The sequence below is a fragment of the Lutra lutra genome, chromosome 7 (genome assembly GCF_902655055.1).
Source record: "Lutra lutra chromosome 7, mLutLut1.2, whole genome shotgun sequence".
Classification (NCBI taxonomy): domain Eukaryota; kingdom Metazoa; phylum Chordata; class Mammalia; order Carnivora; family Mustelidae; genus Lutra; species Lutra lutra.
Genome location: NC_062284.1, coordinates 143,671,490 through 143,689,078, shown reverse-complemented (window position 1 = coordinate 143,689,078; position 17,589 = coordinate 143,671,490). Strand labels below are relative to the sequence as shown.

The 17,589-nt window shown below is 50.4% G+C and overlaps 1 long non-coding RNA gene across 1 annotated transcript in view; it reads left to right on the top strand.

Moving 5' to 3' along the window:
• The window catches only part of LOC125103635 (uncharacterized), a 51,034-nt gene that overhangs the window by 16,613 nt on the left and 16,832 nt on the right, over nt 1–17,589 (top strand). The window lies entirely within an intron of this gene.

Below are 17,589 nucleotides of genomic sequence, written 5' to 3'. Positions count from 1 at the left end.
TCTGCGTCCCCTCATCTGCTGCAGATGTGGGCATCTGTGTTGTCATCAGCTATCTCCTGTAAGGACTCACCTGATAACCTGGGAAGGCCCCGCACATGGTGCCTGACGCTCAGCACAGTGTGCGGTGATGTAATCGGTCTGTAAAGGAGAAGACGGGCTTTTCCAAAAACAAGATCAGAAAAACTAAGGTTGCTGGATCCTGGTCTTGCAAGTGATTTGTACTTTTCTCTGATGCCGTGGTAACAGTATTGGCTTGTTTCCTGTGAATGTGATTAGGTAGGTTCTCCGAGTCCTGAAGGGATGGAAGCACTCGTCACTCCCAGATGTCACTAGGTGATTAGTGTGTGTGTGTACATCTGTATGTGCACTTTGCACATCTTGTGGCTGCTGGGGCACAGCAGCAGGGCTGTTACAGGCCTCACCTCCCTAGAGCTAACTCGAGCTAGGAAATGACCGTGAACACGACCCCCGAAATAAGAACACGAGCGTGATGTGTGGCTCTCTATTGGGTTGCAGATTGTGGCTGCTGCTGAGGGAGAGCTTGGGAAACGGGGGCCTCAGAGGCTCCTTGGCGCCACTGGGGACCTGAGAGGAAGGCTCCTTTTTTCCTCCTCCTGATGGAAAGGAATAGCCAGGGCTCCAGACCTGGCCAGTTCCCTAGGCATACGGGGCGGGCGGGTGCTGAGGTCAGGCTGGTCCCTTGCAGAGGGAGGCATGAGCAAGGTCTGAGGGAAGGGCCCAGAGATGACCTTGTACCTATCTGGCTCGGCCCAGGGCCTTGGGCAAGCCTCAGAAGCTTCCAGAGCCTCATCTTCTTTCTGTTGTGTGAAGACTAGACACACACACACTAGATTCACCCAGATTCACCGCGGAAGCCTGCTCTCCCTGGTCCGGGCCGGGTGTGTGATCAGTGCCACTCGGTGTGGTAAGAGCACATCCCCAGCTGAGAAAGAGCCAGTTGCTTTCTGGGGCAGTTTGCTTTTATAAACACTGGAGGCAGGACCACAGTAGAATGTCTGACAGGAGTCAGTGGTCACGGGAGCCCGTGTGGTTCGTCTGGTCCTGCCTTGCACGGATCTGTTTTCCTGGGCACGCTCTTTTCCATGGAGAGCTTTTCCCACCTCGCAGTTCTCCTTGGGTCAGAGAGAAGAGAAGGCCGACTTAGAGGGTGAATTGTTGTCCCGCGTAGAGACCCTTCCAACCTACGGTAAGAGTGTGGGAAAATGAAATCCAGATGACTCCCTACCCAGTTCAGAGTGAATAACCAAGCTAGATTGTGTCATAAATGTCAAGGGGCCTTGTTTCCTGAGCCCAGAATAGGCCCAGTATTAGAGTATCTTATACCTAATAGTTACAAAGTGCGTATACAATATGCAACACTCCTTTACTATTAATTACCCTCAGAGTGTAAAGTTAGGTTCATAGCTGTCCACCAGAAACCTTCCTGATGACATAGTTAAGGTAGCTTGTAAAAAATATTCAGGATCAGGTCCACGAACGTAAACCAGTTTGTACAAAACATTGTTTGCGGGGCGCCTGGGTGGCTCTGCTGCCTGTGCATCTGCCTTCTGCTCGGGGTCCTGGGGTTGAGCCCCATGTCGGACTCCCTGCTCGGCAGGGAGGCTGCTTCTCCCTCTCCCACTGTCCGCTGCCCACTCCGCTCATGCTCTCTCTTTCTCTGCCAAATAAATAAGTAAAATCTTTAAAACAAAACAAACAAAAAAACATTGTTAGCGATCCGTTGTTTGATCTCCTCCGAGCATAAAGCTGGTTTGTTGTGTGTAGACCAAGTCTCCATGTGAGTCTTGTTTATGGAAAGACAGCGTTCTGGGTCAAAGTTCTGAGTACAGGTCGTATAATGCATTATTATAAAATGCTTCATTGCCATGGTTTATAGATTTCTTCCTCCCGAAGGGAACCTCAGGCTCCAGCCCTCTGCGGTGCCGTAAACGTCTTCAGTTACGCTGTCCTTAGGCCAAAGGGATTAAGGAGCAAACATCTTAGTCAACGGCTGCTCTGTGGGCTTCGCCTGAAGACTCACTTATTCCCACTGTCTCACCGGTGGGCTGGGTGCTCTTAGCACGTCCATCTCCCCGGGGGAGGGAACCACTGCTTGGGGAGGTGGGATGCCTCACCCCAGATCAGGCCTCAGCGGCGTTCAGCTCTGTTTCTCCGCATTAGAGGAGTCTGGGAGTCCTTCCTTTGTGCTCCAGACCTAATGATAAACACCAGTTGGGCGTAGGTTAGAGCGACCGGACGGATTTCACCAGGCAGGCTTTCTAACTCGAAATAGACTCGAAATAGATGTCTACAGCAGGCGGTTGCGGCGGATTTAGGAAGGCTCCCCCCGTCAGATACCAGCCGTGCGCGCTCATCAGGGCATGTCTCCGAACCGAATCTGTCCTGTGAAAATTTAAGAAAGAGCTAATGTTATGAATATGGACCCTACACACAACGCAAACTGTTAACTAATCGTTAACAGGGGAGAGCTAAAAAGCCAATTGGATTTTATTTAGGATTTTTAAACGTCTGAATTTGAACTAGTTGACACGCAATGTTCCCTTGGTTTCCGGTGTCCAGCATAGCGACCAGACGGTCTTGTGTGTCATGCTGTGCTCTCCTCACGCGTAGCTGCCGTACCCATTTGCCTACCAATGGACACTTGGGCTGCTTCCATGACTTGACTACCATAAATAATGCTACAGTAAATACAGGGTTGCGTATATCTTTTCAAATAGGGTTTTCATTTTCCCTGGATAAATACCCAGTAGTGCAATTACTGGATCATCTGGTATTTCTGATTTTGATTTCTTGAGGAAGCTCCATCCTTTTTCCCACAGTCGCTGTGATCTCTGACAAAGAAGGCAGCAGTCTACAGAGGGGAAAGGATGCGTCTCTTTAAGAAATGCCTCTCTGCCTACTTGTGACCTCTGTCATATAAATGGATAAAATCTTTTAAAAAAAAGAGAGAGAGAAATGGTGCTGGGAGAACTGGACAGCTATAAGCAGAAGAATGCAACTGGGCTGTTTTCTTACACCACACACCAAAGCAAACTCAAAATGGATGGAAGACCAGTGAGAGACCGGAAACCATGAAATTCACAGAAGAGAGGACAGGCAGTAATCTCTCTGACATGGGCCATAGCCACATTTTTCTAGCTATGTCTATAATAATAAAAAAATTTTAAATTCAATTTTAATTTAATTTAATTTTTTAGAAAGATTATTTATTTGAGAGAGAGAGAGAGAGAGAGTGAGCATAATAGGGGAGAAGGTCAGACGGAGAAGCAGACCCCCTGGGGAACCAGGAGCCCCTTGCAGGACTCGATCTCCAGACTCCAGGATCATGACCTGAGCCGAAGGCACTCGTCCAACCAACTGAGCCACCCTGGTGCCCCACAATTTTAATTTAAAAAATCAGCCTGGGTCTCACACGCATCTCACGGCCAGGGGGCAAGCCTTCTTTCAGAAGCTCCTGGGCTGGTCTGGCAAAGGAGAGAACCACATGAGGAGAGGACAAAAGCATTCTGGGAGGACACCAAGAGACTTAAAAACATAACAGTGATATACTAGAGGCATCAAAAGTGAGTGTTTTCAAAAAAACAGCCTCTGTTCCTGAAGAATACCAGTCGTTTCAGAATAACCATTACACACCAGCGAGGGGAGTGCTGGTGAAGGGGAGTGACGCCGTGTGGCGCAGTCAGTGGTGACCGCATGCTTTTGAAACTGGAATGGCTCCCGAGGGCTCCGTTGCACAACCCGGGACCCAGGTAGAGCAGCAGCCGGCTCGGCGAGCAGCGGGGCGCCGCGTTGCTGGCGTTCGCGTCTGTCAGCACATTCGATTTATGGGGTGAGTGAGTCACGGACGATCAGATGTCCTTGAAGGGACCCTACCCCCCTTCCTCTGCACTGGAGAAGCCCAGGAGCCCACGAGGATGGAGGGTGGAGACTCAGGGCTGTTTAGAGCCTGGGTCGGTCTCATCAGGGGATCCAACGTGTCTGTGCTCATTTCAAAGCAGAAGAAACACACTTTTAGAGGAAGAAGAGAAACCCAGCTCTAATCCTGCCCACTGGAGCCCATGGCATAACTTCCAGATGGTGATATTCAGATTTTTTTGATATTCCTCCAGCTAGGAATATGAAATACATATGAGAAAAAAAAAAAACTTATGCCCTGGAAGAAATGATAAACACATTCTAACTACTGAGAGTCTCTGGTCTGTACTTAACAAAAGGATCACCTTGCAGTGTGAGTGTCACACGGCCGGCTGGGGGTGATGTTTGAGTACACACTTTGTCTGGTCACTCGTGGGTCTGTGATTTCATCTGTCTGTTCGCTCAGGGTCCCTAGAGCCCCAGACGAGGTCTGGGCAGGTGCAGATGTTCAGAAGTATCCACGACCAAATGGCTTCATGGTCGGCAGGGGTGACGCTAGAGTGGAAGACTTGCGTAGAGAAATGCCTTTTGGGCAGTCATTTAAGATACATCGTTGAGAACTTCATAGTTGCGTTTGCTGGTGCAATCTTCTCGAACCTTTCCCTAGGTTCTTAAATAACCGAGGACAAATAAGGGAGACCCAGGGAGGGACAAACAAGAGCGAGACAGGACGATGGAGGAATCCGGCAACACTGGCGACCGCCAGAGCCCGAAAACAGACCGGAAAGTGGGCTTTGCTGAGACCGCAAATGGCATTTGTATTTCAGAACTCATTGTTGACAGTTAATTTTGGGAGGGAAGAAGGATTTTCCTTTACTTCTGTATGCAAGATGGTTCTCCATCACGAACTGTTTTAACAACTCAAGAGTTTGTTTGGCACAAATTGGCTGAAAACTCCAAGGGAAAAAAAAAAAAAAGCCAAGTCCTCTTAAGGGTGTCAGCCCCAGACTACATGGAGTCAGTTTGAAATATCTTAGTTTTAAGAAGGTGGCAGAATTACATAATTATTTTCACAACTCATAAGAAATTAAAATACCTCTTCCAAATGTGAAGTTGTGAGATAACACAAGCCACAAATCCTAGACTCGGGGAGTGTGTGCATCTTTTTCTCTCCCACACAGAAACCCACATCAGAATGTCTGGGCTGAGAACACATGGCTGCGCGTCCCTCGCGTCCCTTGGAGCGGCACACGGGAGGAGGCCTCGGGATCGGCTCCCCCAGCATCGACCCCGAGGGGTCGGGGCAGCCGCCATGTGGCGGGCGAGCAGGTGGCCGCCGCTGGGTGCCGGGGACCCCAGAGGCACCTTCTCTGCCACCCGCAGCAAATCTGCACGAGGTGAGGAACTGCCGAGAAGGTCCTAAGACAATGGTGAGGCCAGACGGGAGGAATCTGGGGAGTGTGGCGAAGTGATCAGATGAGCCCCAGGCAGCCTGCAGTTCTGGATGGGAGACCCTGCACATTCCTCCTGTCCGTGAAGATCTTGGAAAAGCACAGCATTTCCTTTAAGCAGACTTCTCCGGAAAGCCAGCGAGCGTCACCTGTGACAGACCCAAGGGCGTTGCTTTGGTGTATAGATCAAGCACCTCTCACTCCATCCCGTTTTAAGGGCCTGCCCTGCCTCACACCCTGTAGCAGGCCCTGGGGGTTCCCAAGCTGAGCAGCTGGGTTCCTGCCCACGAAGCATTCATCCCTAGTAGGGCAGTCGAATTGTGTGAACCTGGTCGGGCACAGTGCCTGGTGCCAAGGAGCAGAGGAGAGAAAATGCAGGTAGGGTGGGCACCCTGAGGCAGGAGGGGGTGAGCCCGGGGTGGGATTGGGCACGAGCTCGGGGCTCAAGGAAGCATCTTGAGCAGAGATGAGCACGTCTGAGTGGGGGGTGGTGATCGAGGGTACAAGGCCGTGGAGACGGAGACCTGAGAGCTGGGGGGGTGCTGTTTGGGTTCTGTGCTGAGGAGCTGGCTGGCTTCAAGGAGGGACGAGGACCCAGGATGCCTCCCAGGCTCCCCTCTGGGAGCCACAGGTGCGTGGCCACTCAAGGTGGGCCCCCTATCGGGGAGGGATAGGTAGGCACTTGGGAGAAAGTTCGCAGACCAGGCGTGTCAAGGCATCCTCACGTGGGTGGGGGGTGCCTCTGTGGAGCCCTCTCGGCTGGGTGGGCTGCTAGCCACCGCCAAAGCGGTTTGTTGGAAGCAGAAGCCTCACTGTCTTGGGCCGAGAGAGTGAGGGTGGGAGGGCAGATTCTCGAGGACAGAGCTGTGACTTAATCATCTCGGGGCCCACTGAAGTGTGCAAAATTAGTGTCTGATCAATCCATTTTAGCTGGAAATACTTTGCCTCTAGTTCTGGAGCCCATCATCAGCGGTGCTGGTTCACTGGCCTTACTCAGTATTTTGTAGAAGTACATCAGCTCGACCTAGGAAACGGGCTTAGGAATGTGATCAGGAAGGAGCAAGGGACGCGCCCCGGGTCTGTCCGGGTTGTGTCTTCTCCCCTTTCCTGAAGGAGTCCTATCTTGGAGTTGCATGCTAGCCGTCTAGGACACTAAATTCAAGAAAGGACTCCTGCTATGCTCGGCCGCATACCTGCTTCCACGGACGCACGTGGACAGTGTGTGGCTGCCGCCCTTGGGCGACTCAGGGTCTAGTCAGTCTGCTTAAGGAGGTGGCCTTTGGACACTTCTCTGAAGAAGTGATGCCCTCAGAGCAGTCTGGAGCAGAGCAGCGTTGGCGACACTGTGTTTGGAAACCCTGTAGGGGACCAGGGGACTAAGCGGATCCTGTGACGGGAACACCATGGAGAGGAGCCCCAGAGAGCTGTCCCCAGTACCTCCCACCCCCGGAAGGCCTGTTAGCCTCACCAGCAACTGACAGTGAAGGGGTTAAAATAACAAATAAATGACTTTATTTAGACTTGAGCATTTCTGGCATTTTTTCTAGACCCCCCCCAGCCCCCCCGCAGTATTTGATGTGACAGCTTTTGTTTGCTCACACTTGTCTGTCTTTTAAATTTCTCATATCAGCGGTGAAAGCTATTTCTTTTTCCTGTAACATCTTGAGCTTCGTATCCAATGAAGGGAGAAATGGCTCCGGCATTACTTGAAATTATAATATTATACCTAATTTTTGGGGAAGAAAAATTAGAGTAATTTAGATCTCAAGGCGCTGAAGATTTTTTTGCAGACGGGTCATTTGCAGCATTGTTGCTGATTAATCAGCCATAAAAGTGGTTTTCCTGTGGGGGAGGCGCCATCGTTTCTTGGTATTCTTTAGAAACTCTGATTTTGAGGCCCATCCAGGCAAGGGAAGGTCATCCTCCATTTTGAGACGATGGTCTGGCTTTGATGGAGCTCTGGCTGGGGGCGGGGGGGCGGGCGGGCGGGCTTGAAGAGTCTCTCAGCAGGATGATTCGGGATAATTCGGTCTAGTGGCTGATGAGGAATCTTAACTGACATCTCTGGGGAGGTCGGGGGGGAGGGGGAAATGCAGCCCCACGTGCAGGGCAGGGGGGCCGATCCCCGGATCCTTGTGTTTTCCAGCTAGGGGGGCGCTGAGGCTTCTGAAACTCTTCTGTGTGTATGGTGAAAACACAGCCCGGCCTCTGAGGGAGGACACGGAGGAGCCACAGTCCGTGGGATTCTGTAATGTGGGCTGCAGTGTAAACAGTGCTACAGTTGAACCGAGAGCGGCTCTGGCAAAGCCTGGGAGTAATTAAGCACCCCCTCCAGCAAGGTAAAGGCCGGGACCCAAGTGTAGGAGTGCAGAAGAGGAGCAAAACCGTTGTTGGGGGTCGTACTCCCCCCCCACTTTTTAATGTAAATAAATAAAGAATTCTGGCAAGGCAGAACTCTCTCGGATCTCGTTACTGACCTAAGAAGAAGAAAACAAAGGATACAGGCATTGTTGGTTGCGTGTTTTAAATTGCTGAGGTCAGAACAGAATTTAGATCACCCTGCTTCAGCAGCGCACAAGCCACGTTCCAGGGAATCGAGGGTACTTGTTGGGGGAGGGGGAGAAGGGCTCCGGGGCCCACTCAGTCTCAGAAACCTGGCACGAATTTCCCTCCCTGGGAGTCATGAGTGCCTCTTAGCAGGAAAGGAGAATGTCGTTTTTTTTCTTTGCTTCGCCAGTGCTTGTCCTGGGTGACCACGGAACCCTTCCCAGGGGGCACCTGCTAAGGTCCAAAGGAAGTGGGTGAAAATGAGAAGAAATGAGAAATAAGCATGGGAGACCCTGTGTACTCACCCCGTGAAGGGAAGGCCGCTCGTGACCACCCTCTCTGTCCTCTGGGCTGCGCGTCACTGGAATGGACAGTGTGCTGTGCTGTGTGTGTGTGTGTGTCCAGGTCTAGGGACAGAGCGCATACTCTTCCTGTCTCATCTGCGTGTTCGCAAAGTGTCCGGCGTAAAGAAGGGGGTCCCCTTGCTGCCTGTTGAAAGCTTGTCCCGTGGTGGGTCACCGAAGGACCGAGGCCCACTTAGGACCCACTGGTGGCAATGACGTTTAGGAATAAGAGTTTGAGAAGCAAGGAGGCAGTGGAAATAAAGACACAGGGCCCGCCCAGTTCCAGGTCTCCCCGCTTCCTGCATTCCGTTTCCTGGGGAGAGTGGGGCCGGGGGCGGGGATGGTGGGGTGGTGGGCGGGAGAACATGGATACCTTCCCTGGCTTTTTGATCTGTATTTACATTTGAGAGAATAAAAGCATAAAGAGAACTTCTTGTAAAATTCGGGAGAGGAATAATGGGGCAGGCTAAGGCCCAGAGCAGATGCACATTAAGTTAACGAGGAGGCTGAGTGGGTGGCACCGGGTTTCACAAAGGGCTCGGAGCAGAGAGCACAGGGCCTGGAGGAGAAGCCGTGAGCCCTTGAGTCACTCCCACGAGTGATCAGAATCGGTGACAATCCCCTGAAAGGAGACTTGGGGCCGTCACCAAGAGGGGGGTGCCGGACAGTGTGAGGCCCGCGGCTCAGCATCGGGGGAGAGTCTGGGCTCTGCTGCCCTGGCCCTGGCTCCCCGTACCAGCAGCCCCACTTCTTCCTCACGTGATCTTGAACCAGAGTTTCAGTTTCTTTATTTTTAAATATTTAAAAATACTTTTTTTTTTCAAATTTCATTAACCCTATAAATTACAGACATACGACATGTTCAAAATATTAAAAATTCTAACGTGAACAATACCTCCCCCATCAGTAGTCCGCATGGGGACGGTGCCCACTCGCACGTGTTCTTACAAGCATGGAGCAGGGTATGGAGGGTTGTTCACAGCAGTGCCTGCAGGAGGTTGAGGACCCCACGTCCAGGAAGGCCTCCAGGGAGCCTCACCTCCCACATTCACACCTTGCCGCAGCCCCTTCCCCAGTGAACAGGGCCGACCTGGCAAGCTGGTAGAGCAACACCGAAATGGAGATGGGTGATTGTTGAGGCTGGCTCATAAAAGACGTGGCTGCTTCCAAGGTGCTCGCCCTTTCTGCTGCGCGAGAAGCCAGCTGCCATGTTGTGAGGACGCTCAAGCCGCCCTCTAGAAAGGCCCATGTGGTGAGGGACACAGGCCTCCTGTCACCAGCTGGTATCCGCCTGCCAACGACACCAACTCTGAGACCACCTGGCCCTGGCTGAGCCCGCAGATGACGGCCACCCCGTCCAACCTCCGGATGGCAACCCAATGAGAGACCCTCCACCAGAGCCACCCAGCTCAGCGCTCCCGGACTCCCGACGTCCCAAGGCTCTGAGACAAGAAGGGTGTTGTTTTAAGCTGCTAGGGTCCGAGGTGACTTGTCAGGTAGCGATGGGGGACTAAGGCCAGATGGGGAGGCGAGGAGGCGGACTGGAGGCGGAGGCTGGGCCGGCGCACCGTGACGCGCATGAGGGGTTTCTTTCACATACAGTTTTATAGAAACACATATAAAGAAACTCTCGGAAGACGTGTCGCAGACTCGTAGGAATGTCTGTGTTGCTGTGTGAATTACCGAGTGACAGATATAAGTCACGGAGTGAGGTGTGCAGAATGACTCCGTTTTGTAGAAAGCAAACAATACATCAGGCCTCGTGTGTTTGTAGAAGCAAGGGCAAGGGCGTGGTGGGTTTCTTCAGGGCACAGACGATGAGGGGCATGGAGGAGGTGATCGCGGCGACCCTTGGGCCATTATTTCACGTTCACATACGCTTAAGTTATTTTTGTAATTTGAGTATATGTAAATAATATATAGTTTTTTTTTTTTGAAGATTTTATTTATTTATTTGACAGACAGAGATCACAAGCAGGCAGAGAGGCAGGCAGAGAGAGAGAGAGAGGGAAGCAGGCTCCCTGCTGAGCAGAGAGCCCGATGCGGGACTCGATCCCAGGACCCTGAGATCATGACCTGAGCCGAAGGCAGCGGCTTAACCCACTGAGCCACCCAGGCGCCCCTCATATATAGTTTTTTAAAAAAAGATTTTACTTATTTATTTGACAGAGAGAGAGATCACGAGTAGGCAGAGAGGCAGGCAGAGGGAGAGGGGGAACCAGGCTCCCCGCTGAGCAGAGAGCCCGATGCGGGGCTTGATCCCAGGACCCTGAGCTCATGACCTGAGCCAAAGGCAGAGGCTTAACCCACTGAGCCACCTAGGCGCCCCAATATATAGTTTTTTAAATCAAAAGAAGGAAGTGGGTGAAAATGAGAAGAAATAAGGAATAAGCGTAACGGCGTACAGAGGCCTTCAGCACAGGTCCTTGTCCATGCCGCAGGCCTGCTTGCTGGCCCACGCCAGTGGTCTGGTGAAGTCAACAGACCCAGCTCAGACTCACATTTTCAAATGAGTAATTTAAAATATAAAGGCTTACAAAGGAAACCCGTTCTATTGAAATAAAATTACACTATATTAAAAGGCAGACTTGGGATGTAGTCATGTGCGTGCTTTTATTTTAAATAAGATCTGGTGGTAAATGTAGCAACGCGCATCGGTGGTATTTTGAGATGCGTGCACCGTGGATGTGGTGAGAGGACATCCACGATTTCTCTCGATGACAAGGTCACCAGAACTGTTAACGCTGGGGAGACGGCCGCCTGCCTTCCCAGCGGAAGGGGTGTACTCATGTCTGTTAGAGAGCGGTGGACTTGAAGCCGAAACTTCTTCCCACTCAAGTTCACAGTCTGCTTTGCGGTAAACGGTGGTTGCAAATAGGTCGAAGTGCCGGTTGCTTCATCCGGGGGTGGTGGTTGATAAAATGGGGGTTCAGACGCTCATGGGTAGGAGGGTCACGGAATGGCAGACCCAGAGTTGCTAGGTTTGTTGCTGGGGTAGGGCCCAGCCCGATGCTGTCGGATGCTGAGGGAGGGGGCGGCCAGCTGGGCCCAGGAGGACAAAGGGCAGCAGCCATTGTGCACAGCTCTTGTGCTCCCTTCCAGGCTCTTCTCCATCTTCCTCCCCTTTCTTTCCTTCCTTCCTCCTTGCTTGCTTTCTTTCTAGAATCTTGGAAAAGTCAGCACAGTTGAAGAAAAAGCATGGGGACCTTATTGTTTCATATCGGATAGGGCCCGAGTCTCCTACCTCCACCATGACCCAGGAGCCCTTGGGCTTGGGAGGGCTTATGCACTGGCCCAGCTCATAACAAAGTAGCTCCTTCCCCCAGTTTTTTTTTTTTTTCCCCCTAATGTGTGTGTCTTCTTCAGGAACCCACAGAACGAGTGTTTTCCAGATTATGGCTTGGCAGCCTGACATCCTATAGTAATGATACCAAACGCTCTCACAGCCTTCTTTGCTGCTTTACATTTTTTATTATTTTTTATTTTTCTGCTTTCATTCATGATTCCCACTTTATTCGCTCGCAGCCTTCTTCAGCAGCTGTTCTCTGGAGGTGATACTCTGAGCTAATTTCTGGTCACCGCTGGCCACCGCTGGTCACTGCTGGCCACCGCTGGCCACCGCTGGTCACCGCTGGTCACCGCTGGTCACCACTGGCTTGTCTTGAATTTGTCACCATTTGCCTATTTCCAAAACTACAGGACTTGTTTGGGAGCCTAAGGACTTGGGCAAACACACCAACAAGGGCCCTTCAGGTTGATCCCTTCCCTCCTGGGGCCCCAAGAGGGCCTCACCGTCTGTGAAGGTAAATCATGGAACTTGCCAGGAAGTCTAACAAATTGGAAAGATCCAAAGACCCAGAGCCAAAGGTCAGGGCCTTTCCAGACTGTTAGTCGGATATTCTCATAACCAGCCAATCGCTTAATCATTCATAAAATATTTATGGAGTACCTCTTACGTGTGAGTCACTTTGCTAAGCATTACAGGCAGCGTTTTTCAAAACCGTGTGTCATACACATCACTCGGTTAGTAAAATTACTTTAGGGAGTCGTGACCAACTTTTTTTTTTTTTTAAGTTTTATTGAAATTCAAGTTAGTTAACATATAGTGTATTATAAGTTTCTGAGGTACAAGTTAGTGACTCATCAGTTGCGTCCAACACCCAGTGCTCGTTCTATCACGTGTCCTCCTTAATGCCCATCACCCAGCTACCCCACTCCCACCGCCCCCAGCAGCTGTGTTTGTTTCCTAGACTTAAGTGTCTCTCTCTTTTTTTTTTTTTAATTTTTATTTATTTATTTGACAGACCACAAGTAGGCAGAGAGGCAGGCAGACAGAGAGAGAGGAGGAAACAGGCTCCCCACTGAGCAGAGAGCCCGATGCGGGGCTCGATACCAGGACCCTGGGATCCTGACCCGAGCCGAAGGCAGAGGCTTTAACCCACTGAGCCACCCAGGCGCCCCGACTTAAGTGTCTCTTATAGTTTGTCTCCCTCTGTGTTTTGATCTTAGTGACCAACATTTTAAATCTGAAATAGAAAACAGGAGTAGTAAAGGTGGACATTCTTTCACGAAATGTACCTCTGAGACGAACACACCCACACGTGTGTCTTCTAGGTTACGACATATGGCACATTAATGTCTTACTTTGGGTCATTCTTAAACAATTGGAAAGTCCTAGCTGTAGGGGATATTTAGCAAACATTGAAGATCAGAGGGCTCCTGTCCTTGAAGTCACGGTCGAGTGGAGTTATAAACACACGAGCTGTGTCTACATGAAAGCTAAGAGCACAGGCAGCTGCATGACTCTGCTTAATACCTGGGGGCACAGCTGCCGTGGGTGAGCGTGAGACCAGCCTCAGAGCTGGTTTTCTCTGGAGGCAAGGGAGGATCTCTCCAATCCCAGGGTTGAGGGGGTCTTTGGACTGCCTGTGGGGAGGGGCATTATCTCTCAGATGCACGTCTCCTGTGTGGTGGATGGAGGAGACCCTCCAGAGAAGGGGACAGCCGGGACCACCCGACACGCACAGCTCGGGGATGGGTCCACTGACCTGGTAAATGAATCGGGTGGGTCACCAGCAGCGTCCTCTGCATGGAGCTCGGATTTCCTATCAAAGGTTCCAGCTCTCTTGGAGGATGAAATGAGACTTAATCCATCTTTAAATAAATTTCACTGGAAGTCCAAGGATTTGGAATATATTATTGGGGGAGGGATGGGGGCGGAAGTGTGCTCCCTACCTCTTCTTAAATAGTTACATGCTACCAGCTCCCCAGTAGGCCGGACGTGACACAGTGCCACGCAAATGTTACCTTTTATGTGCAGTCTGGCAAGAAAGCCTATTTGTTGTCTATTGCCCGATAGGATTTTAGACTTATTTCCTGGAATAGGTTGTGCCCTAGTTCAGCCAAACGGGGAGACTGTCTCTTGGTACTTTCCGGTGGCGTTGCAAAGGGTTGTCCCCGGGCGTCTGGTTGGCTGCCACACATCCTTGGCCAACAGGTGTTGTCAGAACATTGAGGTTACTCTGGCTCATGAGCCTACCTTTGTTAAATATTTGCAGGCTCCATGCGTTTGAAGTCGTTTCGCCTCTCTAGGACCTATGGGGAGGCAGCGGCATTCCAGGGAAGGATTCTCCTAAAAAGGCAATGTGAACAGAGATGACTTTTGATGCTGGAGTAGCTGGAGAGGAGCTCTCCCAAATGAAAACATCCTGGTTCTCTGCGGGCCCAGCCTCTGCCACCCTGGGCATAATGAAAACACTGAGACTCTATGTCCTCCAGGCTTAAATGTCTGTTGGTTTTCACTGTGATTTGTACCCACTCTTGCTGTATGCAGTGTAACCTGCGGTTGTGAGGAACGTGTATCAGCAAAAGCCAGGCCAGCCTATGAGAGTCTGTGTCTGGACAGTCTGTCCTCTTGGTGGAGTTCAGAGTCGTGTTGTGCAGAGCTCGGTACGTGCTGTCCCAAACTCCCCGGCCAAACTGGTAGATCCCATCACTTGGGTCGTGCATTGTGTCCATGGACAAGATTCTCTGGTGTCCGTGGTGCTGGTGTCTTGCCATCTCTAATGTGGGGACACCGCCAGCTGAATGTCATGGTCAAGAGTGTGTAGTGCCCGGTGTAGCGGAAGCTGTCATTTGTCTCATTACTCACTTGGTCGGTTATCTGATTCATTTTTCAGCCATCTGATAATGAAGACTGCTTGCAGGAAAATTTACTGCAGGCTATCAGTGCTCTGGTTCATCAATTTCTAGAAAAAAAACAAAACAAGACAAGGGTAATTACAAAGTCCTCATTTTATTTTACTTCTTTATGACTGTGTAAGTAGTGCCCAGTGAGGAACACTGTCTGTTGCAGGCACACACAGTCCTGTTACTTGGCTGCGGGAGAGGAGACCGTTGTCATTCGCCCGGAGAGGGGAAGCTGTCTTGAGTAAAGAGGGGACTTTTCGTCATTTGTTTGCAGGAGAAACCAAGACAGGGCATGTGCTCTTGGAGAGAGGCAAGGGGCGGAGTGGACAAAATACTGTTCACAGTGGAGCTTCTCAAGCCCGCCTGACCTGATGTCCCTTTTTATAACATGGATTTTGCAATGTCCTGTGATTGATTACGAAATACGGCTACAAATCCCCCATCTGTGTATGTATTCCTTTTGCAGTGGGCTGTGGCCGCGCCTCTCGTCGAGAAGCGGGGTCTGTCTGTCCTCCTCCGTAGACCCCGGCCTGCCCTGTGACGAGCTGCGGCCCGCACACCGCGGCGGAGGTGACGTGCGGGTCCAGAGCCAAGGTCTCGGAAGGCTTTGCCGCTTCTACCTTCTCCCTCTTGGAGGCAGAGCACCACGCGAGGAAGCCTGAACTCGGCCCCCGGAGAGGCCGCGCGGAGGACACCTCGCTAGCGGGCAGTCCTAGCGGGCCACCAGACCCGTGGCCGTCCAGGGCGGGCCGGTCCCCGGAGGATCAGCCAGGTCAGCCCAAAGGCAGAGCGCACTCGGCCCGCGGGCTGCGGCTGAGCCCCACCCAAGCTGCTGCCCCAGAGCTGGGAGCAAAGGAACGTGCGGGGCCGGAGCCCACGTGCGCGGATACCCCGAAGCCGCGGCTGATGGCACCAGGAGTCGCGGGAATGCGCGGGCGTCAGGTGCGCCACTGCGTGGGCGGGGGTCGGGCTGCGGGAGGGGGTCGTCGTGGGCGGGGTCGGGGGGTCGGGCTGCGGGAGGGGGTCGTCGTGGGCGGGGTCGGGGGTCGGGCTGCGCGAGGGGGTCGTCGTGGGCGGGGGTCGGGGGTCGGGCTGCGGGAGGGGGTCGTCGTGGGTGGGTCGGGGGTCGGGCTGCGGGAGGGGGTCGTCGTGGGTGGGTCGGGGGTCGGGCTGCGGGAGGGGGTCGTCGTGGGTGGGTCGGGGGTCGGGCTGCGGGAGGGGGTCGTCGTGGGTGGGTCGGGGGTCGGGCTGCGGGAGGGGGTCGTCGTGGGCGGGGGTCGGGCTCCGGGAAGCGCCGTCGGAAGTGATGCGCTTTTCTGAAATGGTGACCAGCTCTCGGCTGAGTTCAGGAGAACAAAAAAAATAATATTTCAGCTCAGCTGACGTAGCAGTCAGAGTCCCAGAGACTTAATTTTACGTTAAAACTGTACCCCAACTGCTCTTCCGTGTTTTTGCTTTAAACGGAGGCCGATTCTAGACTCCAGATAAACAATCAAAAGCCGAAAGAATTCAGCACCCGTGAACCCGACCATGAGAAGGTTTACGGGACGTCCTTCGGGCAGAAGGGCACGGAGGCCCTAGAGGAGTACGGACCGTAGGCAGGAGTGAGAGGCACTAGAAATGGAACTGCAGGGCGAACACTTAAGAGAGAGACACACACACACACACACACACGTAATTTTTATTATATATTACCTATATTCTTATTACTTATTTAAAACGTATTAATATATTTTTATTTTTTAAATTAATAAGTATTATTTAGATCTCTTTGAAAGACAGTTGAGAGTTTAAAGAAATAAGACTGTAGCATGAGGTTTATAACAAATGTGAAAGTGTAAAAGCAAAATGCATGACCACAGTAGCATAAAAGAAGCACAGTATTTTAAGGTTCGTATCCTGTATGCAAAGTGATAAAATATCTTTTAAAGGCCGACTGTGAGAAAGTAGAAATGGATACTATATATCCCAAAGCCACCATTGAAATAGTAAAACAAAGACATATTGCTCAGAAGCTAACAAAAAAGATAAAATAGAATCATAAAAAAGTATACAATCAATTCAAAAGAGAAAAAAGAACAGATGGAATGAATAGGAAACAACGAGTTTATAGATTTAAACCTAACTATACCAATAATCATGTTAAATGTAAATATAAAATACCCTGGTTAAAAGAGATTGCTAGAAGATGAAAAAAGCAATACTCAACTCTATGCTGCCTACAAAAAATAAAACAAAACAAATGCACCTTAACTACAAAGACACAAAGAGATGGGAAGAGATTTACTGTGATAATAATAATCAAAAGAAAATTGGAGTGGCTATATTAATATCAGACAAAGAAGAAATCAGAGTAAAGGGATAAAGAAGGTCATCTTGTAAAGCTATTGAAGTCAATTCAGCAAGAGGACATCTTAACAATTTATGCACCTAATAAAGGAACTTCAAAACCAATAAAACAAGATCGGATAGACCTGCGAGGAGAAATAGAAAATAACCACAATTATGGTCAGGGAATTTAATACCCCCTCTTCACAATTGATAAGACTTGAACAACTTGACCTAATTGACATTGTCGAACACTCCATCCAGCAATAGAAGGAGACCCATTCTTCGAGTTGGACATGACCTATTTACCAAAATAGATCATATTCTGGGCCATAAAACAAGTCTCAATAAATTAAAGGGGTTTTAGATTATATGAAGAGTACTCTCTGACTATAATGGAATCAAATTAGTATTCAACAGCAGAAGGATATCGGGACAATCCCCAAATACTTAAAACTTAGGTACATACTTGTAAATAACCCATGGGTTAAAGAAGAAATCAGAAGAGAGCTTAGAAAGTGTTGTGAACTGAATTAAAACTAAAACACTACACATCAGAATTTGTGGGACCGCCCTGGTGAAGAACTCCAGGGGATGAGTTGCATGAAACTCACATGTTAGAAAACAAAATTGACCTCAAATCAATGACCTCAGGCTCCACCCTAAGACGCCTGAAGAAGAAGGACAAAGTAAACCTAAATTAAGTAGAAGAAAGGGAAAAAAAAGATCAGAGTGGAAATCCATTAAAAAAACCCCAAAAAACCCAAAGGACAATAGAGAAAATCACTGAATTCAAAAACTGATTATTTTTTTCTTGCTTTAAAGATTTTATTTATTTATTTGACAGAGAGAGA